Raw genomic sequence first — 23,126 nt, 5'->3', positions numbered from 1 at the left:
TAGATGTTAATTTGTGTTTAGTGTGTGCCTATTCTAAGATACCAAAGGAGTTGAAGTAGGCTCATAATGGAAGTCATTGTTTGCTCTACTTAAACAAATAATTTTTGATCTGCTGTGTATGAACAGAGAATGTTGTGTGACACATCTATGGATGAAAGACACATGCAGCTGTTGCTCAGTATCTCAAGCATGGTACTGTGCAAATAAATATCAGTTTTCTTATAGGTTGGTAACAAGTCATGTATTAATGAGTTGAAGTCCATTTCACAGCTACGTGCCATATGAAATTTTTACCTCTGAATCATAATGTGGTTGCTGGACAACCTGCAACATTTCTGTAGCAGTCAGTGTTCTGTTAGAAGTGTCATTGTTGAATTATTGATAACCAACCCAAACACTCAAAAAACATATGTCATTAAATCAACAACAAAAAATCTACACAAACTGTACTGTTTTATATACTGCACTCACAGCTCTGAAGTTGTCCTTATTGCATGCATTTACTTGTATTTTTAAACAATAACTCTCAAAATAGCAAATGTTACAGAGATGAGAAAAGCACGAATTATGAGAAGAATATAACTAGCTTACTTATTTTTGCATGTGTGTCAGCTGAATAGTATAGTAGCATACTGGAAAGGCAGCTGCTACTGAGTTGGGTCTACTTGAGAGGAACCTCTCAAGATCTGAGTAGAAAATCTGTACGAAACACGACTATCTGGGTGATAGAGTTTCTGGGGAAGCAGAAAAAGTCTGAACACAGCACGATACTACAAGACTAATAATATGGCTGCTGTTTGCAGGAAGAACAAGTTGTACAATGTAGTGTTAAGATCTAGGGTGTGGGTGGTCTGACCTTGTGGGGTTGGAGCAGGAGTCAGGAACTGGGAAATGGAGCACAGGGTTAGAGTCCGAGCCAGGAAAGGGAGCTGAATGTTAGAACCGGAGTCAGATGCTGAATGCCAAAGCCAAGGGTCAGAGCCAGAATCAGAGTCAGAATAGGGGTAGAGATCAGGAGCATGGCAGGAAAAGAGGAACCAGGCACAAGGCAGGGAAGCCGTAACAGGGACAGGTCAGGTAAACAGGGCTCAGGTGTCAGGAAAGAAGGCAGAGTCTGATGTATCAGTCACACAGAAACTCACCCACTTCCACAGACCGCTTCCTGTGCATCTTTCTGGCTTAAATAGTGCAGCCGAATCAAGTGGTGGGGCTGGGCACTTCTCCCATCAGGATTCCTGGGGGTGGTGCCTTTAGAGGGTTAGGATTCCCTTAGCTACTTAGCCCACCAGCTACAAGCAAGCTGCCAGATGGTGGCTGAAAAATGAAGGTTGCCTGGAGAAACCCAGACCAGTGAACAAGATCCGCATATCACCCCCTCTTCCATGGTGCTCTCTGAGTGCCACTGGACAGAGTTTCTCAGGGTGGGTCTCATGGAAGGCTTTCATCAGTTCAGGGTCATGGATGTTCTCCATGGGCTCCCAGGAGAGTTCCTCAGTCCCATAGACCTCCCAATCTATCAAGTACCAAAGTTTGCCCCATTTAACCTCAAAAACAAGGACCTCATGGATGATATACTCTCATGACTTTGGACATGTATCGGTGAGCGAGAGACTGAGTTCAGTGGGGAAATGGGTCCAGTTTAGGAGCAACATGAAAAACAGCATGTATTCTGAGGATCGAGGCAGGTGAAGCTCAAAAGTGATGGGTGATTTGTTGGTGGACTGGGATACAATTTGTGGGATGGCCTGCTCATGTGAAAATGTGAAGACTCACACCTTCATGTGCAGACTCACACCTTTTGGCCTACAGAGAAGGTGGGACCCTCCTGCCATCGCTGGTCTGCACATCGCTTCTTCAAGATGGTTCTTTAACTTCTCTTGGATCTGGTAGATCTGTTGTATCCAATCTGAGGCTATTGGGTTGGGCATACCCTGAATAACTCTAGGTGGAACTGAGGATGGAACCTGTAATTTGGGAAGAAAGGGCTTGCCTTGTGGAGGCATGTTCTGCATTATTATATGCAAACTCCACATAAGGTAACAATGAGGATATATGCATCCGAAGAAGTGGGCTGTAGCCCACGAAAGCTTATCCTCTAATAAATTTGTTAGTCTCTAAGGTGCCACAAGTACTCCTGTTCTTAATGAGGACCAGTTATTCTGGTGATGGCTGATGTAACATCATAGGTACTGTTCTAGTATGTTCTCTCTGTCCATCTGACAGTTTGTTCAGGTGGTAGGCAGAAAAGAGGCAGGAATGAACCCCTAATATTTGGAGGGCTCTACATCAGAAATGGAAGATGAATTGTGGACCAAGATCAGAATGATGTGATCTGGGATCCTAGGAAGGTGGACATATGGGTTCACCCTTAGTCAGGCAGTTTCCTCTGAAGAGGGCAAGCGGGTGCAGGGAATAAAGTGACCCATCTTCATGAAGTGCTCTACAACCATCAAAATCATTGTATTGGACTCAGGTAGCTCCATGAAGAAGGGGTGGGCCAGTATGGGACCAGTGGTGAATGTGAGTTGTAGTTGCTCAAAAACATGCAGGGCCTTGGGGGCCTTGGTGCTCTTGTGCAGCAAAGAAGTAAGGAATGTGATTTGCTCAGAGAAAGTTTGAATGAACTGATAGTAAAGCTTCACAAAGCCCAAGAAGCTTCACAAAGCCCAAGTAGGTCACAGGCATTTCAAGATGTTGCCCAGATGCGGACCACTTCTACCTTACATTGGTCCATTTTGACAACCTCTGAAGCCAGGATAAACCCCAGAAATTTTATAGTGGTGTGGTCAAAGGCACACTTTTTTGAAATGTGGCATAGAGGCCATGTTGGCTAAGTCACTCCAGAATGGTTCAGACACGTATAGCATGTTGATCAGGGGAGTCCAACAAAACAAGTACAAGTCAAGGTAAACTGCCTCATATTTTGGGACATCCTGAACCGGTACGTCATTGATGTGATATTGGCATGTGGTGGGTGCATTTGTTAGACTGAATGGCTTGAAATGGCTGTAGCAGGTCCAAAAGGTAGTCTTCCAGTCATCTCCCACCTTGATACTTACAAGGTTCCATACTCCCTGGAGGTTTAGTTTTGTGAACTTTCAGGTGGCCTGCACACAATCCATCAGTTCTGGCATCAGGTATAGCAGGTATCTTTCCTTATTGTTATCTGGTTCAGGGCTCAGTAGTCAACACAGCTACAGGGACTGCTTTTTTTATAAACACGAAGAGGACTGGTATGATGGTAGGCAAGGTGGACAGGTGAATAAATCCCTTGGCAGGCTATTCTGGAGGTATGTGCATAGAGGGGTCAACTCTGGCCCTTACATGGAATATTTGCCCTTGGTTGCAAATCTGTAGGACAGTCATAGTCTCTGTGTATAGTCAGAGAATCAGCAAAGTCACCATATTTAGAAGGCAACTGGGATGCAGAATTGGCAGGCAGCCCTGCCATGCCAGTCACCCCCACTTGCATCTCCCCACAGATGGCTAAAAGCCCACCATTTTCTTTAACCAGGCAAAGCTCTGAGGGAAATCTGACCCTTTGTTCCTGACAATTGCTGAGAGGATTGCAGAGGATCAGTGAGGAGATGCCTAGGATCGGGGGAAAGTGCTGGGAGCACTTAGTAAACCCAGCATTAGTAACTCATTTGGTGGCCCCATATGCAAGCAACACCACAGGCAATAGTAGAGGCTAGGTGGCTGTGATGACCCTGTTGTCTCCTCCCACTGTTCGCACAACCCATTGTCAATTTAAATAGTGAGGTCACTGAAGGTGTCCAAACCTGCCAGTGTTTCTAGTCAGGCCAACTCATCCTTAACCTCCTCTTGCCAGCCCCACTGTAAAAACTGGGCTTCCTCATTCCACTCAGTGTCTAATGTGAGTTGACAGATATACAGATATACACCATGGGGGGTGCAGCTGTGCCTTGCCTCTGCCATTTTCCGTAGGACAGCCTTGGCAAACAGGTAGAAATGGGGGTTGTCTATGACTATTGAGACCCACCATAAGAAGGCAGTCCAGCTGGCTAGCACTATCACTCTCTAGTATGGGGGAGGCCCAGTTCAACGCTATCCTGATCAACCAGATAACTACTAGGCCTTGTAGGAAAAGAAAGCGTGCAGGTGAAGTAGGAATAGGAGGCAGGACTGATTAATAAAACCTCAGAACCTCTGATGGTTCTTATCAAGTGATTTTAGTCAATAGGTCAATAACGTGCCATCGCTGGTAACTAGTAACAATGGTCAATGATGGGATATTAAAAGTTACTACAAGAGAACTTTTTCCGGAGGGTCTGGCTGGAGAATCTTGCCCGCATGCTCGGGGTTCAGCTGATCGCCATATTTGGGGTCGGGAAGCAATTTTCCTCCAGGGTAGATTGGCAGAGGCCCTGGAGGTTTTTCACCTTCCTCCGCAGCAAGGGGCAGGGGTCACTTGCTGGAGGATTCTCTGCGACTTGAAGTCTTTAAATCATGATTTGGGGACTTCAACAGCTGAGTCAAGGGTGAGAATTATTCCAGGAGTGGGTGGGTCAGCTTTTGTGGCCTGCGTCATGCAGGAGGTCAGACTAGATGATCATAATGGTCCCTTCTGACCTTAAAGTCTATGAGTCTAAGTGTTCCAGCAGGGAAATTGTGGGTCCTTGTCTGGAAGGTGATGCTGGAAGCTGGGTCCAAAGTGCAGGATTCTCTGCATGAAGTTAAAGTACTTGTTCCTGAAAGTTCTCAGTTGGCAGTTATATAATTTTGGTCTGCATTGCTTGACTGTCTATCTGAAGGTAGGCTAACTGCTATGGTGATTCCATCACCCCTTGGGGCAGGAGGAGCTCTGCTGATTCCATCTTTCCCCACGGAACCCCCCCAAAGAGTCAAAGGGTACATGCAAATTGTTTGGGACTGGGATGTGGGTGGTTTGATCTTGTGGTCAGAGCAAGAATCAGGCCTAGTGGTCGGAGCAAGAGTCAGAAAATGGAGCTAACAGTTAGAACCAGAGTAAAGGCTAGAGGGCAGAGCTAGGGGTAAAGCTAGAGTCAGAGCCAAAGGTCAGAAGTGGAGTCAGAGGAGAAATGCCAAGGCACCGGGTCACAGCTGGAATTAGAGTCAGACAGTCAATCAAAGGGACAGAGTCAGAGGTGAAATCAGAGACCGGGGTAGGGATCAGGAAGGCAGTAACCAGGGATAAGTCAGATAAACAGGGCTCAGGAGCTAGCTGAGAAGTCAGAGTTTCATGTAGCGGCCAGAAAGAAACTCAACCAGTTGCACAGTCAACTTCCTGTGCTTCTTTTTTGGCTTAAATAGCATAGGGCGACCAAGTGGTGGGGCCAGGAGCTCCTCCAATCAGAAATCCCGTGTGTGGTGCCTCTAGTGGCCACTCAGCCCCTTCCCTCCCCCCACCCCCCCTTGAAGCTGCTTGATGGTGGCTGGGATTTGAGGCTTGCCTGCAGACCCCTTAGTCCCACACTTAAGACCTGTATTAGTCTCACATGTAGACTACCTTTGATTTTTTTAAATTAAAAGCCTTTTTGGCTCCAGTATCAGAGGGGTAGCCGTGTTAGTCTGAATCTGTAAAAAGCAACAGAGGGTCCTGTGGCACCTTTGAGACTAACAGAAGTACTGGGAGCATAAGCTTTCGTGGGTAAGAACCTCACTTCTTCTGAAGAAGTGAGGTTCTTACCCACGAAAGCTTATGCTCCCAGTACTTCTGTTAGTCTCAAAGGTGCCACAGGACCCTCTGTTGCTTTTGGCTCCAGTGTGTATCGAAAGAGGCTTACATTGGTCCTGGGAGCACTCCATGCTGTAGTTATAATTTTTCTGAAATGTGTGTTTTAAGTAAATGTGTTGTTTTACTACAGTTACACATAGATACACTCTGAGCTCTGGCATGGCTTCAGGTAAAGCTTATTGATTGTGTAGGGGACAATTAGGCCCCCAATTTTAGGGATCTAAAATTTCACATTGCATTTTAAAACCTCTTACAAATGATCCAAAATAGCTTTTATATATGTTACAATGCCACAATTTTAAAGTGCTGCTGTTTAGAATACTGGAAAACTGGGAATGTCCCCTTTCTGATTTATCTTGAAAAGCTAGATAAATGTTGTTGTAGCTGTGTTGGTCCCAAGATGTTAGAGAAACAAGGTGGGTGAGGTAATATCTTTTATTGGACCAACTTCTTACACGGTGCTCTTCTTTAGGAATGGGAAACTTGCTCCCAGATCTGAAGAAAAGCTGTGTATAAATGTGAAAGTTTGTCTCTTTCAACAGAAATTGGTCCACAACCTCACTCACCTTGTATCTTGAAAGCAGAAGTGATCAGATTGATATAGATCCTTGAAAGGTGCCACAGATCCAGACCTGAATAAAGCCTAACTGTCTTTCAGGCTAGTGTAATTTTGTGGGGGAAAGGAAGAAAAAAAATTACACTGTTTCAACTTGCTCAAAGATTTGGAGGGATAAATTGGAATAAGCCCAGGGAGCTGGATTGGTGAGAAAACTGTAGGTGAGGTGATCACATGTGCATGACAAATGCAATTTATCATGTATCTCTGCAGTTTACCACCTGGTTCTGACATCTATTAAATGGCCAACATCATTACATATATACTTATGTATAAATTATATACAAATTTGCAATGGATTGATTCTCCTCACACCATTTTTACACTGGTGTAATGGAGTTACTGCTAATTTACACCAGTATGTAAGGAAAATCCGGTCCCACAATTGTGAGTGCCTATACTTATTCTTAACAGTACATGAGGAATGTTTCTCCCTGTTGGGAAGAAAAAAAAAAAAAAAGATAAAATAATGGAGATATCCTATCTCCTAGAACTGGAAGGGACCTTGAAAGGTCATTGAGTCCAGCCCCCTGCCTTCACTAGCAGGACCAAGTACTGATTTTGCCCCAGATTCCCAAGTGGCCCCCTCAAGGATTGAACTCACAACCCTGGGTTTAGCAGGCCAAAGCTCAAACCACTGAGCTATCCCTCCCCCAATATATGGGGGAAATATTTATATGTTAAAAAAACATTTTGAAAGCCCTCATCATTGTAATATGAGAGCCTATTAACATTTTGTTTGCATTTTATGGCCTTCTTTCCTCTTTCATCTGCTTCAGAATGACATTTGAAATAAAATTAGGCCCTATTCATTGGGTGGTTCAGTTTAAGATACAAGCTTGCTACACAAAAGTCTTCACTTTCTAGTCTTAATTTGTGCTCCCAGATATGTTTTTGCCATAACCCCTGTACCATCCACACACAACCCTCACACACATGCTTATTTCTGCTTTGAATCCATGCTTGCTTTTATAGTTGGACATATTGCAGTAAAGTCCATGTTGTGCTTTGCAGTGAGGACATATGCAAATGTGTTGATAGTCTCTGACGGCTGATAATCCTCCAGTGCCCTTCCCACAATTTCCAGAACTGACTGGGAAAGAATCCTAGAGTGTCTCAGCACATAGAACCATGGTATATGTGCCCTGACACACATGGGCAAGTGAAGAAACAATGAGGACATACCAATGATGTAGGGATGTTCACACCAAGACTAGGTTAACCCTGTGGTGCCAATCACATGGGTTAACTGGGCAGTGTAGACATTTTAAGAGTCTTTTGCTTACCTAGGAAAAGGTAAGGTGGTAAACCAAGAGAAAACATTCATGGGTCAGAGCCTCAGCTAGTGTAAACCAGCATAGCTTCACTGATAAATAGACTTACATCAATTTACACTAACATCTGGACCATGTCTCTGTTCTATTCAAATTCCATTCAGTACCTTGTGAGTTTCTGTTTATGAAATTCCTTGTGTGTTTCAAAATGTGTTCACACTATTTCAACAGGTCTATTACTATTTTAGTGATGAAATAAATGTTCATCCAAGAGTTGCCTTGTAACTATTAATAAATGGCTGTGTTTGGAAAGTATACTGTACTAATTACATAGATAGGAAGTAAAATTAAGAAGCTAAGTGTTGAACAGTTGATTCGGCTGAATTAAACCAAAATATTTAAGTAAATTGCAGAGATGAGATATCTATTATTCATAATCTACTAAACTAATCATTAGAGCTGGGGGAATGACTGACTTTTCAGTTTGCTGGCCAAGCTGAAAAAAATCAGAAAATATTTAGTTGGGTTCTCAAAATGTTCAGGATTTGCCGAAAAATTGGGAGAAGCTAGTTTCTGAAATTAGCTTTCAGTTTTGAAATACTGGGGCACAATCCAGACTAGTGGGGGGCTGTCACCCCTGCCCTGAAACCTTGGGTGTCTGTATAATGCTGTAGTAGTTCCCATGTGGGCTGTTCTCAAACAGCCTTCCAGTATGCAAGCCACACTCTGAGTGTTTGTGTATAGCCGCAGCCTGCTCTCACCAGCCTTGGTTATACTGCAGGGTGACCCTAATGCATACCCAGTCCCAAATCTTCCCCCCAGAAATGTATTCCCTGTACTGCTCACCTCTCTCCTGGACAGTACAAATATTAAGTCTGCTATTCCTTTAAGGCACTAATATGCCAGTTTATTATTTTTAATAAAGTACCCCGACATTCTAACTTAAATATACTGGATTAGATAAAATAGTAAAACAAGTTTATTAACTACAAAGATTTTAAGTGAGTACAAGTAATGAAAGTTACAAATGGTGTGATGGGGCCACTCAGCTCTTGTGAGAGCCTCCTATCAGTTGGGTTGTACCTGCTCTCTCTCTCTCTCTCTCACTTCCTGGTGTCTCCTGTCAGATGTTTCCCTCATCAGATGGGTCTTCGGTGGCCCAGCCCTCCTGCCAAGTCACACACAGTCTATATGTGAATGAATAAACCTTTTCTGGGTAAAAGGTCCAACAGGGCCTGTCCCTGTACTCTTGTTAAATTTTTTAGCCCTATCTCTGGGTTCAGTCCTCCGCCCTTCTGGGTTAGCCTTAAGTGTGTGCCTGCCCTGGTATAGAGCAGTGCACCCAGGGCTTTCTTCCTGGAGACTCTTTGCCTTATTGCCTTGGTTCCCAAACTGGGGGGCGTGAAGAAATTCCAAGCGAGGCGGGAGGCTGCCCGGCCCTTGAGCTCCCGGCCGGGGAGGCTAGCCCCCAGCCTCTCCCCTGCTGTCTCCCCTCCCCCACAGTCACGCCGCTGTGTGGCTTGTGCCCGCCCACTTCCCAGGCTTTCCAATAAGCCAGTCCTGCCACTCTGAGCAGCCTGGTAAGGGGGCGGGGAGCGGGGGGTTGGATAAGGGGCAGGAGGTCCTGGGTGGCAGTCAGGGGAGAGGGAGCGGTTGGCTAGGGCGGAGGTTCTGGGGGGGCGGTCAGGAGACAGGGAGCAGGGGGAGTTGGATAGGTGTGGGAGTCCCGGGGGGGGGCCTGTCAGGGAGTGGTTGGGTGGTTAGGGCAGAGGGTCCCGGTCAGGGGACAAGGATCGGGGGGTTGGATGATGGTAAAGGAGGGGGGGCATGAGGGTTTCTTGAAAATTAAAAAGGGGGCTTGATGCTGAAAAGTTTGGGAACCACTGCCTTATTGGGTGAAAACAGCTCTCCAGCCAGGTCACTCCTTCACTTCAGTCCCCCTGTGGGGGTAACAATGTTCAACAAATGGTTGGCCTTCTGCAGGGTCTTCAGCCTCATCCTTGAGCCCTTTAAATTCCAACCCTGTACTTTGGGTCCTTCATTAAACTTCTCCCTTTCTTGGGGCTTTGCCCACTTTGCTTCTGGCCAGTGGGCGTGACCTGGGCCCACCCACTACTCCAGGTCCCAACCAAGAGACCGTACAAACAGCAGCCACATGCTGTTTTCTTTAATAGTTGCTTGTGCAGTCCCTGGGCTGCTTCCCACTCTGTCCCATCACCTTCACCCATTACCTTGGATTCTCTGTTCCCTGCTTGAACAGGGTGTCTCCCAGGCCTCCTCACCTGGGGAGTTTCACAGCCTTACAATCTTTTCTTATCCTTCTGGTCCCAGTCACCAACTGACCTGCTCAGCCCCTGAAGCTCCTTTTATCTGAGTCTTCTGTGCTCTGATTGGTTGCTTCCCTGCAGCCTTGCTAGGCAGGCCTGGAGGATCTACCTTCACTACTCCTTTTCTGGGGCTGGATGCGGTAGGACCACAAGGCCTTCAGCAGCGGGCCTCAAAGGGCCTGTACACTCTGTCACAAATGGTTACAAGAAAAAGAAAGATTAAATGCTTATTAGTGTCTAACTTAACACACTATTTTAGATTCAAGCAAAATTTCTCACCACATGCTTCCACCAAAATCACTGACCAGACTCTTCTTGTCAGCACTTGCCACGCCCCTAAGTCTGACAGCTGTTTTCCTTTGTCATCTTAGGTTTGATGCCAGAGACAGAGGGGGGAGAGAGGAAGGGTGTCTTGGCATGTCTAGCCCTTCTTTTTATAGTCCTTTCCCCCATTTGAGAAGCAATTCCAGCTGGGAGCAAGGCAACAGGCAATCTAGTGAAGAAAGAAAACTCCATGCTGCTTCTTTACCAAGATGTAGATTTTTGTTTCTTCCCCCTTCCTTGCCAAAGAATGGCCACTTCGCAGATAATGGTCCATTAGCTTTGTTGACACCTAGCTGAGGCATCAGTTTGCCCTGACTGAATGGGAGAGGCTAGGGGTAAGCCAGCATCAGCACTGGGAAGGCTCCCCAACTCCCTAACAATCCATGCCACCCACCCCCAAAAAACTGTTCTATACTTCTCCCACCCACACCCAACAGCCCTCCAGCTTCACAATCAGGCTCCTTCCCAGCAATTATTTCCCTCTCCCTCAGCTCCTCCATTATACCTGACTCCCCAAAGCCTTTGCACTGCTTCTGAGGGGTGCAGGAAATACATTTCTGTATTGTAGTTTAAATGAAGTGTTACTCAAAGTTCTGTATTAATATTCCTAGTAAGGAATCACAAAAATAATTGAAACTGACATGTTTATATTGTTATTTTGACAAAATATGCATAATTTTAAAATATTACACACAGAATGTTTAATTTTTTTATGCAGAATTTTTAATGTTTAGGCTCAGAATTCCCCCAGGAGTACATGTTCGTGTCACAATGCCACTTGGTTTGAGAGCCCTCTCAAATGTGGGGCCCTGGGCAAACTCCTACTTTTGACTCCCATTCTGGGCAGCTTTCTTCAATTGTAGCAGTGTTTCTAAGCAAATAAACTATTTGTCCAAAATTTTTTGCCCAGCTTCACTAAACATTTATTTACCAGGAAAGGGGGTGGGAGTTGACTTTACTATTTGTTTCAAGTAACGTGAGTAATCATAAACCTATTTAACAATAGCTCACCAATTAGTGGATAGAATCAAATGCTAATAGATCCTGTGCTCCATTTAGGACTAAATAAAGGATTGCCTCTCCACATGTGGGTTCCAGGAATAGGTGATCCAAGAAGAAGTCATTTATGGTGTCTAGAAATCTTACCTTTGCATCCCATCCTGAGGTGAGATATACACACTCAATATGAGGATAGTTGAAATCGCCATCACCATCCTGGTCACGTGGTCAATAATATCTTCCTAGTGCAGTACTCTTATTATTCAAGCATGGAATTTCTATCCGTAGAACTTCTATAGTATAGTTTGAGTCAATTAAGATTTTTACTATATTTGACTCTATGCTTTCTTTCACGTATTGTTCCACTCCTGCACCAGCACGACCTACTCTGTCATTCCTGTATATTTTGTACCCTGGTAATACCACGTCCCACTCATAATCATCATGCCACCAAGTTCCTGTGATGCCTATTACATAAATATCCTCATTTAATATCAGGCACTGAGATTCACCTATCTTAGTATTTACACTTTTAGCATATGTATACAAGCACTTATAAAATCTGTCAATATTTAGTTGTCTGCCTTCATGTGATGTAATTGAATGGGACTTCTTTTTGTTTGTCCATTTCTCTTCAGTTCCTACCTGTACTTAATCAATGTCTATCCTCTCCTCTTTATTAGGATATAGAGTATCTCCTTAAAGGGATGTCTCTGGGTATACCATGTGCGTCTCTGCACCTGCTGGCTTTTCCCCAGCCCTTAGTTTAAAAACTCTTTTACGATTTTTTTAATGTTACATGCCAGCTATCTGATTCCGTTTTGGTTTAGGTGGAGCCCATCCTTCATATATAGGCTCCTCCTTTCCCCAAAGGTTTTCCAGTTCTGAATAAACCTGAATCCCTCCTCCCAATTCCATTGTCTCATCCACACTCTGAAAATGTGCAGTTCTGCCTGTCTAACTGAACCTGCATGTAGAACTGGAAGAATTCAGAGAATGCTGCCATGGAAGTCCTGAACTGTAATCTCTTATCTAGCAGCTGAAGTTTGGTCTTTCGGACCTCCCTCTCACATTTCCCTATATCATTGATAGCTACAGGTACCACGACCACCAGCTCCTCACCAGGACTGCACACAGAGGTGACACATAACTGCAGAGGTGCTGGAACAATTTTTATAGTGGGGGGCTGAAAGTGGAAACCATGTGTTTGGTTGTCATTGCTACTTCAAGCCATGGAGTGCTGCCATACCCCCAGCACTGCTTGTTCTATCACCCCTGCCTAACTGCGGATAATGGGGGGCACAATTGAAAGATTTTGTGGGAGCCTGTGACCACTCTATGTGTTGCCTCTGCCTCCACCTCCTGAAATTTGATATGTATATAGACAACATACACTAGCAACTACCTCCTCTTCTTCCTATTCTCTGTCCTCTGGCTGCCCAGCCCATTGCAGAGCTTGCAGGCATCCCTCCCTGTCTGAACTATCCTCAATCCATTTAGCAAGTGTTCAAAACAAGACCAACAAAAGGTACAACACAGTTTGGATGCACAGTCCCCCATTCACCATCAGGCTGGTTGGCGCCAGGGAGGGATGGTGCTTGGGGCTGGATCATCGCAGTTAACAAGAAGTTGGAGATTTATCAGTCACTTTTTGTTGGAGGGGGGAAATATGACACCCCCAAATCACCTTCTCCTTGATAGGCACATTGGAGGCTGCTGCTGTTTCAATGCATCAGCAGCAGGGTCCACCACACCCCTTTCCCACTCTCCCTGCCCACGCCGCTCTTCTCACCTGGAGCTCTCAGGCTGGATGGGGTTCCACTTGAACTGCCTGGCACTGAGCACCACATCTCAACTCCTCTTCTCAGTCTTGAAGATGACCCCCTGACTCACCTCAGTAGGTGGTCAGCAAAGCAGGCAGCGGAAAGGGCTGGGACTCCAGCAGCAGGGAAGGAGAAGCAGCCCCATATAGTTGGGGTGGGGAGCTCAGACTGCAGCCAGCCGCCCTGCTGCTTCCTCCCTTCCCACACTGCATGGACACTTGGTGAGTGCGGCCACCAGGGGGAGCCACTGCCTCCTTGCTGCTTGGCATCCCGATGAGAGGCATCCCAAGAAATCTGGGGGGACCCCATGTGGACCCCATGTGTCACCCCCATGTGTCGCCTCTGACTTCACATACCTCTATATAGATGTCTTGAGTGGTCTGCACCCTTCACACCAGGCAGGCAATTCACCATGTTATTCTCCTGGTCATCACAAACCCAACTATCTTTTTCTAATAATCAAATCCCTCATAACCATTACTTGTCTCTTCCTAATAACTTGGATCCCCTCCCACAGAGGGGTATCCTCAGTGTGAGAGGATACCATGACATTATCTTGAAGAACTTTCCCAACTATGGGATCACTTCCCTCTGCTCTAGCTTGCTTTTTCCTTTTCTGAGACTTTCCTCCTCCTTAACAGCAGAGAGGCTGTAAGGCTAGGGGTTTTGTGTGGTTCAGTGGATAAGACAGTGTTGGAATCATTGGAAACAGAGGTTCAGTTCCCAGCTCCACTAATGACTTGCTATCTGACGAGGGGGCAAGTCACTTAAATCTGCAGACTTCAGTTTCCCCATCTTTAAAATGAAGATAATAATATTCACCACTGTGTGTACTGGTAAAGTGCTTTGAGACAGATGAATGTCATAATACAACATGTTAACACATGATTATCTTATTAGTATTAGCAGAAAATTAGAAATTATTGTAAACATACAATCAAACTGAGGAATGCATATATTGCATAATAAATAAGCAGTGTATCAAATGTGATATTTACTGACATTTTCATATAGAAGAACTGGCTAGACCTGAATAAAATTCACATTTTCTTGGAAATATTACACTTGCACCTTCAAAATTATTATTGTTATTATTATTTATTAGGTTGAAATTAGTGATATAATTATTTTCTCATTGGAAATGTGAAAATGTGAATTTTTGCCTATTTTCATTATGTCATTATCTTCACTCAAATATGTTAATTTTCATCAAAAATGAATTTTCTTTGGGGAGAGGGGCTTGTTACACTCAAATATTTGTATATTCAAGCAAAATATATACAATTATGATATTATGGCTGAAACCTGTGCAGGTATGAAAGGCAAGGGAAGGAAGTTTTCTAGTACTCTCTCTTCCTTTGTGCGTCTGTGTATAGCCAGCCATAATGTAGCCCCAATAACAGTAACATAGCAGGTTACCTTACACACACAGACACACACTATGCTGAAAACAATTATATCTAAATCAATGGGGAGAAAGAATTTAAACAGAAAAGTGTGAATGATAATTGGAAACTGGTTAAGATAATTTTACTAGAGGCCCCCAAAGGCACAATCCCATAATGAAAAAATAAGTTTACATTAGTTAAAGACCAACCTGTCTTAGATAGGAAACAAAAGCGGCTATAAATTTAAAAAAACAAAAAAACAACAACAAAAAAACACTCACTATATGATAAAATAGAAGAATGGGGAAGTTGATTGCAATGAATATAAATTATATAGTACTGGAATTGGTTGCCAAGGGAGGTTGTCGAATTCCTACCATTGAGGATTTTAAGAATAGGTTAGACAAATTCCTGTCAGGGATCATCTAGGTATACTTGATCCTGTCTCAGCCATCTAACCTGACAGTTCTAAGATTCTATGAAAATCACATCCTATTTTAAAAACAGAACCTTAACTCATGCATTGAATGGACGCTGATTAGGCAACTGACTGAGCAATTAGCTCTCTAGTATATAAGTCTCTTTTGGCTGCCACGGAAGTACTGAGATCTTCCTGGTCTATCAGAACTGCTCCTCCAGATATACCTTATAATCTTAGCACTGTTTACAGTATGACTGATGCAGCCTTCATTGCTGCATAGCGAGGTATCAGACTGAATTTGGTGACATCCAAGTAGTCGTAGGATAGCCCCCGTGTTTGCAGTGTTGTTATAGTTGTATTGGTCCCAGGATATTAGAGAGACAAGGTGGGTGAGGTCATATCTTTTGCTGGATCAACTTTTGGTGAAAGAAACAAGTTTTCAAGCTTACCAAAAGTTCTTCTTTGAGTCTGGGAAATGTACTCAGAGTATCACAGCTAAATAAACGATGGAACAGATTGTTTAGCATAAGTATTTAACGTATATTCTAAGAGACTATTTAAAATAAAGTTGCCTGCTAAGACCTCTGCAGTCATAGGACAAAAAAGGTGAGCTATTTATTATTACAGATTATTGTAATTAGTTATAAATCCAGTATCTTTATTAAGTCCATGATTTTTAGTGTATAGCAAAGTTATGCATTTAAGCTCCCAGGCTCCTCTTTTGAAGATGTTGTGCAGGTTTCCTCTGAGGATGAGGACTGAGATGTCAGCTATAGATTGCTTTGTGAAACATGTTCACTCACCGGTGATATGGTGGTTTTGTTTTTTATCATTTTTATGTGTGAGTTAATTTGAGAGCATAGTGATTGTCTGGTTTCACCCTTCTGTAGGAAGTCAGTTGTGTCTTGGAGGAAGCTGGCACTTTGTGTGGTGAGGGGTTTGAGGATGTTTTCTGTGTATCCTGATATTCCTTCAGTAAGAGTGTTGTAGTCAGGTATGATGGGTCTACCTGGGTTCCCTTTGTGTATCTTAGAAAGCATGTAGAAGGTCTTTGGGGTGGGTTTGAGGGGAATGAGGTTGTTTTGGGGGGTTGGGGTCAGGATTTGATGATATCCTTTTAAATCCTTGAGTGAATTGTGGTGTAGGGTCTTCTCTAAGATCTCCAAAGTAGATGGTGTTGGAGCATTGTCAGTTTGCCTCGTTGATATAGTCATCACAGTTGAGAACTGTGATGGCACCCCCTTTGTCTTCTGGATTGATCACTATCTAGTGCAGTGGTTCTTAACCTGGGGTGCACGTACCCGCTGGGGGTGCGAGATGCCCTTTCTGGGAGTTCGAGACATGCCAGATTTTTTTAGAAAGTAAATCATCGAAAACACAAATTAAGCAAAGGCACATAAGTACAACTACTTTGTTTCATCAAACCTATGTATTTATTAACATTATACATTTTTTAACGATTACTGAAATATACAAACAAAAATATATCTAGGTTTAAGAGGTGCGAGAACATATGTTTTAGGTTTAAGGAGTGCGAGAACATATTTTGATTTTTGATAAGGGGTGCAAGAACATATTTTGAGAACCAACGGGGTGCAGGCTGCAGTAAAGGTTAAGATTAGTGGTTAGGTGGTTAAGATTAGTGGTTAGATTTCGGGGACTATATAGCTGTCTTCTCAGTGATGGAGAGATTGTGGTGGATGTCATGTTTGTTAAGGATTTCACAGTCAATTTTCTTTTTTCCTGCAATCAATGTAATAATCAAGTGTGTATTTTCATCCACTGTGGGATGTCCAGTCAGATGATTCTTTCTTCTTATGACTGTTGGTGGAGATGTGGTAGTTATGGGTGGTATCATCATTTTTGTGAAAGAATTTTTTGAGGTGGAATTGATGAAGGAATTCTAGCTCTTCACATGGTGGAGTATACTCATGAAGGAAATAGTAAAAAGATTCTTTATTCATATACATAACAATAAAACAAGGAAAGAAGACATGAGATCATTAAGCACAAAGATGGGGTATAGATTAAAGATAATCTTAATATGGCCTGAAACCTAAACAACTACTATGCCTCGGTTTTTAATAAGGGTAATGAGAAAGTTGGGGGCTAATGGAAACAGAGATATGGAAGTAGAAATTACTGCATCCAAGGTAGAAGGAAAATTTATACAACTTAATGGGACCAAATGGGGGGGGAGGATGGGGAGAGAGAGGCTGGATAATCTCCATCCAAGAATATTAAAGGAACTGGCACATGAAATTGCAAACCGAATACCAAGGACTGTTAATGAATCTGTAAACTGCGGGGTCAGGTCCCTATGAACCCGGAATTTCATACATGGTACTATATTTAAGAAAGGGGGGGGGAAGTGATCTGGGAAACTACAGGCCTGTTAATTTGGCCTCAGCTGTATGCAAGGTCTTGGATCAAATTTTGAAAAAGAGAGTACTTGAAGACATAGAAGTAAATGGTAATTGGGATAAAATGCCACATGGTGTTACAGAAGGTAGCTCATGCTAGACCAACCTGATCTCTCTCTTTGAGAAGATAACTGATTTTCTAGACAAAGGAAATGCTATAGATCTAATCTGCCTGGATTTCAGTAAAGCATTTGATACAGTTCCTCATGGGAAATTTTTAGATAAATTGGAGAAGATTGAAATAAATATAAGACTTGAAGGGTGGGTAAGGTAAGAGGAGACCACAAGAGGTCTACTGAAAGGTGATCTGTTAGACTGGAGGGAGGTTATTGGATCTCTTCAAGGATCGGTCTTGGGACTCATTTAACACTTTCAAAAATGACCTTGGCACAAAAAGTGGGAGTCTGCTAACAAAGTTTGTGGATGACACAAAATTGGAGAAGGACCAGAATATCATACAAGATTATTTGGATGACCTTGAAAACTGGAGTAAGAGAAATAGTATGAAATTTAATCATGACCTGCATGTATTGTAGGCTGGGGGAGGCTATGTCTACCCAAAAGGCCCTGCGTGGCCCCACCCATACTCCACCCTGTGGCCGCCTCTTGCTTGCCACTTGCCCCTTGGCCCCAGCCCAGGAAGGTTGCTCCTCTTCTGGGAAGCGTGCTGCCTCTGGGGCTGGGGCTAGGGCTAGGTCAGCCAGCCTGTGGCTGGGACTTGGGGTTCATAGAATCATAGAATATCAGGGTTGGAAGGGACCTCAGGAGGTCATCTAGTCCAACCCCCTGCTCAAAGCAGGACTAATCCCCAACTAAATCATCCCAGCCAGGGCCTTGTAAAGCCTGACTTAAAAACCTCCAAAGAAGGAGACTGCACCACTTCCCTAGTATCAGAGGGGTAGCCGTGTTAGTCTGAATCTGTAAAAAGCAAGAGAGGGTCCTGTGGCACCTTTGAGACTAACAGAAGTATTGGGAGCATAAGCTTTCGTGGGTAAGAACCTCACTTCTTCAGATGCAAGATACCACTTCCCTAGGTAACCCATTCCAGTGCTTCACCACCCACCTAGTGAAAAAGTTTTTCCTAATATCCAACCTAAACCTCCCACACTGCAACTTGAGACCATTACTCCTTGTTCTGTCATCTGCTACCTCTGAGAACAGTCTAGAGCCATCCTCTTTGGAACCCCCTTTCAGGTAGTTGAAAGCAGCTATCAAATCCCCCCTCATTCTTCTCTTCTGCAGACTAAACAATCCCAGTTCCCTCAGCCTCTCCTCATAAGTCATGTGCTCCAGCCTCCTAATCATTTTTGTTGCCCTCCGCTGGACTCTCTCAAATTTTTCCACATCCTTCTTGTAGTGTGGGGCCCAAAACTGGACACAGTAATCCAAATGAGGCCTCACCAATGTCGAATAGAGGGGAATGATCACATCCCTCGATCTGCTGGCAATGCCCCTATTTATACAGCCCAAAATGCCGTTAGCCTTCTTGGCAAAAAGGGCACACTGTTGACTCATATCCAGCTTCTCGTCCACTGTAACCCCTAGGTCCTTTTCTGCAGAACTGCTGCCTAGCCATTCAGGTCCTAGTCTGTAGCAGTGCATGGGATTCTTCCATCCTAAATTCTGGACTCTGCACTTCTCCTTGTTGAACCCCATCAGATTTATTTTGGCCCAATCCTCTAATTTGTCTAGGTCCCTCTGTATCCTATCCCTAGCCTCCAGTGTATCTACCACTCCTCCCAGTTTAGTGTCATCTGCAAACTTGTGAGGGTGCAGTCCATGCCATCCTCCAGATCATTAATGAAGATATTGAACAAAACCAGCCCCAAGACCGACCCCCAGGGTACTCCGCTTGATACCAGCTGCCAACTAGACATGGAGCCATTGATCACTACCCGTTGAGCCTGACGATCTAGCCAGCTTTCAAACCACCTTATAGTCCATTCATCCAGCCCATACTTCTTAAACTTGCTGGCAAGAATACTGTGGGAGACCATATCAAAAGCTTTGTGAAAGTCAAGGAATAACACATCCACTGCTTACCCCTCAGCCACAGAGCCAGTTATCTCATCATAGAAGGCAATTAGGTTAGTCAGGCATGACTTGCCCTTGGTGAATCCATGCTGACTGTTCCTGATCACTTTCCTCCCCTCCACGTGCTTCAGAATTGATTCCTTGAGGACCTCTCCATGATTTTGCCAGAGACTGAGGTAAGGTTGACTGGTCTGTAATTCCCCAGATCCTCCTTCTTCCCTTTTTTAAAGATGGGCACTACATTAGCCTTTTTCCAGTCATCCGGGACCTCCCCCTATCACCATGAGTTTTCAAAGATAATGGCCAATGGATCTGCAATCACATCCGCCAACTCCTTTAGCACCCTTGGATGCAGTGCATCTGGCCCCATGGACTTGTGCTCATCTAGCTTTTCTAAATAGTACAGAACCACTTCTTTCTCCACAGAGGGCTGGTCACCTCCTCCCCATGCTGTACTGCCCAGTGCAGTAGTCTGGGAGCTGACCTTGTTTGTGAAGATAGAGGCAAAAAAAGCATTGAGTAGATGAGCTTTTTCCACATCCTCTGTCACTAGGTTGCCTTCCTCATTCAGTAAGGAGCCCACAGTTTCCTTGACTTTCTTCTTGTTGCTAACATACCTGAAGAAACCCTTCTTGTTACTCTTAACATCTCTTGCTAGCTGCAACTCCAAGTGTGATTTGGCCTTCCTGATTTAACTCCTGCATGCCTGAGCAATATTTTTATACACCTCCCTGGTCATTTGTCCAATCTTCCACTTCTCATAAGCTTCTTTTTTGTGTTTAAGATAGGCAAGGATTTCCCTGTTAAGCCAAGCTGGTCACCTGCCAAATTTACTGTTCTTTCTACACATCGGGATGGTTTGTTCCTGCAACCTCAATAAGGATTCTTTAAAATACAGCCAGCTCTCCTGGACTTCTTTCCCCCTCATGTTAATCTCCCAAGGGATCCTGCCCATCTGTTCTCTGAGGGAGTTTGCTTTTCTGAAGTCCAGGGTCCGTATTTTGCTGCTCTCCTTTCTTCCTTGTATCAGAATCCTGACCTCGACCATCTCATGGTCACTCTACCAGGTTCCCATAGACTTTTGCTTCCCCTACTAGTTCTTCCCGGTTTGTGAGCAGCAGGTCAAGAAGAGCTCTGCCCCTAGTTAGTTCCTCCAGCACTTACACTAGGAAATTGTCCCCTACACTTTCCAAAAACTTCCTGGATTGTCTGTGCACCGCTGTATCACTCTCCCAGCAGATATCAGGGTGATTGATGTCTCCCATGAGAACTAGGGCCTGTGATCTAGTAACTTCTGCTAGTTGCCGGAAGAAAGCCTCATCCACCTCATCCCCATTGTCTGGTGGTCTATAGCAGACTCCCACCACGACATCAGCCTTGTTGCTCACACTTCTAATCTTAATCTAGAGACTCTCTGATTTTTCTGCAGTTTCATACCATAGCTCTGAGCAGTCATACTGCTCTCTTACATACAATGCAACTCCCCCACCTTTTCCGCCCTGCCTGTCCTTCCTGAACAGTTTATATCCATCCATGACAGTACTCCAGTCATGTGAGTTATCTCACCAAGTCTCTGTTATTCCAATCACGTCATAATTCCTTGACTGTGCCAGGACTTCCAATTCTCCCTGCATGTTTCCCAGGCTTCTTGCATTTGTGTATAGGCATTTAAGATAACTTGCTGATCTCCCCACTTTCTCAGTATGAGACAGGAGTCCTCCCCTCTTGCACTCTCCTGCTCGTGCTTCCTCCGGTATCCCATTTACCCATTTACCTCAGGGCATTGGTCTCCTTCCCCTAGTGATCCTTGTTTAAAGCCCTCCTCACAGGTTAGCTATTCTGCATGCTAAGATGCTCTTCCCTCTCTCTGTTAGGTGGAGCCCATCTCTGCCTAGCCCTCCTCCTTCTTAGAACACCAGCCCCTGGTCAAAGAATCCAAAGCATTCTCTCCGACACCACCTGTGTAACCATGCATTGACTTCCATGATTCGACCATCTCTACCCTTCCACAGGGAGGATGTACCAGAACACTACTTGCGCCTCAAATTCCTTTATCCTTCTTCCCAGAGCCACGTAGCCTGCAGTGATCTGGTCAAGGTCATTCTTGGCAGTATCATTGTTGCCCACATGGAGAAGCAGGAAGGGATAGCGATCCAAGGGCTTGACTAGTCTTGGCAGTCTCACCGTCACATTGTGAATCCTAGCTCCTGTCAAGCAGCAGACCTCTCAGTGTTCCCAGTCGGGGCGGCGGATAGATGACTCCATCCCCCTGAGGAGGGAGTCCCAGACCACCATGACCCACCTCCTTCTCTTGGGAGCAGTGGTCGTGGAACCCCCATCCCTAGGACAGTGCATCTCATGCCTTCCAATCAGTGGAGTCTCCTTCTACTCCCTTCCCTCAAATGTATCATCTAGTCCACTCTCCGCATTAGTACCTGTGGAGAGAACATGAATACGGTTGCTCACCTGTATCTGCATTGCTGGTACATAGATGCTCCTCTTTCTTCTGGAGGTCACATGCTGCCAAATTTCTTTGCCATCCTTCTGTCCCTGCTGCACAGCCTGCTCTGATTCTTCAGAATGTTTTGCCCATAGAAGCATATCCTGACGTCTGTCCAGGAAATCTTCATTTTCTCTTATGCAACACATATTATTGGGAGCCACCAGATGGTGTTATGAGCTCTATAATTCATTTCTTATAGATGATACAGCAGAAGTGAATTTTGGGGGGAATGTAAATGAGGGATTGGTGTTGTCTTGGCAAACAGGAAAAGGGAGGGTATTCCTTGCTTAGGGCATCTGGCATTGAAAAAAGTGTAGAAGTGGGAGAAGGAATTGAAGGGGGCGTTAGGATTGGCATTCTTGAAGACCTAAGGGGGCAGTAGTATGTAGCAGGATGTACAGCAGAGTTGTGTATGAAATGTTTTGGTAACAGGTAGCCTTTTTTTATTTGCTTGCATGGTCAGCAGCTGCACATTGGAATGATTACAATCAGAGAGATGAATGCAGTGAACAGACTTTATTGGTGATATGCTTAGCAATTGAGAAGTGCACCACAGCTAACAAACAGCAGTTCTTCACCAACTAGCTCCTAAACACTTCATAAGCAGAGCTCATAACACCATCTGGTGGCTCCCAATAATATTACAACTCCCTTCCGGTAGAGGAAAACAAAAACATATCAAATTAATATAGCACAGATGCCAAACTACTCCCACATCCCAATTTTCCATAATCCTTCCAAGTTTTACCTTTAATTACAAACAATTAATTCAGGTTTAAATCTACTAATTTTGGAAGCACACACATTATATATGTTGCACTCTAATTTTCCCCGGTAGATCCTATTGGACTATGGTCCCCTCCCCACAGGGCAGTTAGAGCACAACATGCAGCCTGTGACTTGGGCAGTGAATCTAGTGCCCCAAGCCCCACAGATTCTCGCTGCAGCTTGCCTGTTGTCAAACCCGCACTGCACAGCCTGTGCAGTAGGAGAAGCCAGAGGGGCTGGAGAAAGCAGTGGTGGTGGAAGTGGAGGACAAGAGAGGGTGTGTCACAGGATGGAGAGTAGAGGAGGAGGATCATCCTGGGAAGGAGGCTTGGGATTGGCCAAAATAATTAATAGCCCCAGGTGGCATAGTAAAACAGATTTCCAAATCTTACCTGTCCCCCAGCCATAGAGGCGGAGGGGAAAGGAAGGACATCTGTCCTGGTTTTTCCAGGGGGAAAAGTGGAGAGAGTTGTCCAAGCAACATCCTTGAATCCTCCCTTTTTTTTT

Source organism: Chrysemys picta, chromosome 2 (genome assembly GCF_011386835.1).
Source record: "Chrysemys picta bellii isolate R12L10 chromosome 2, ASM1138683v2, whole genome shotgun sequence".
Lineage (NCBI taxonomy): Eukaryota > Metazoa > Chordata > Testudines > Emydidae > Chrysemys > Chrysemys picta.
This window is presented reverse-complemented; position numbering follows the sequence as displayed.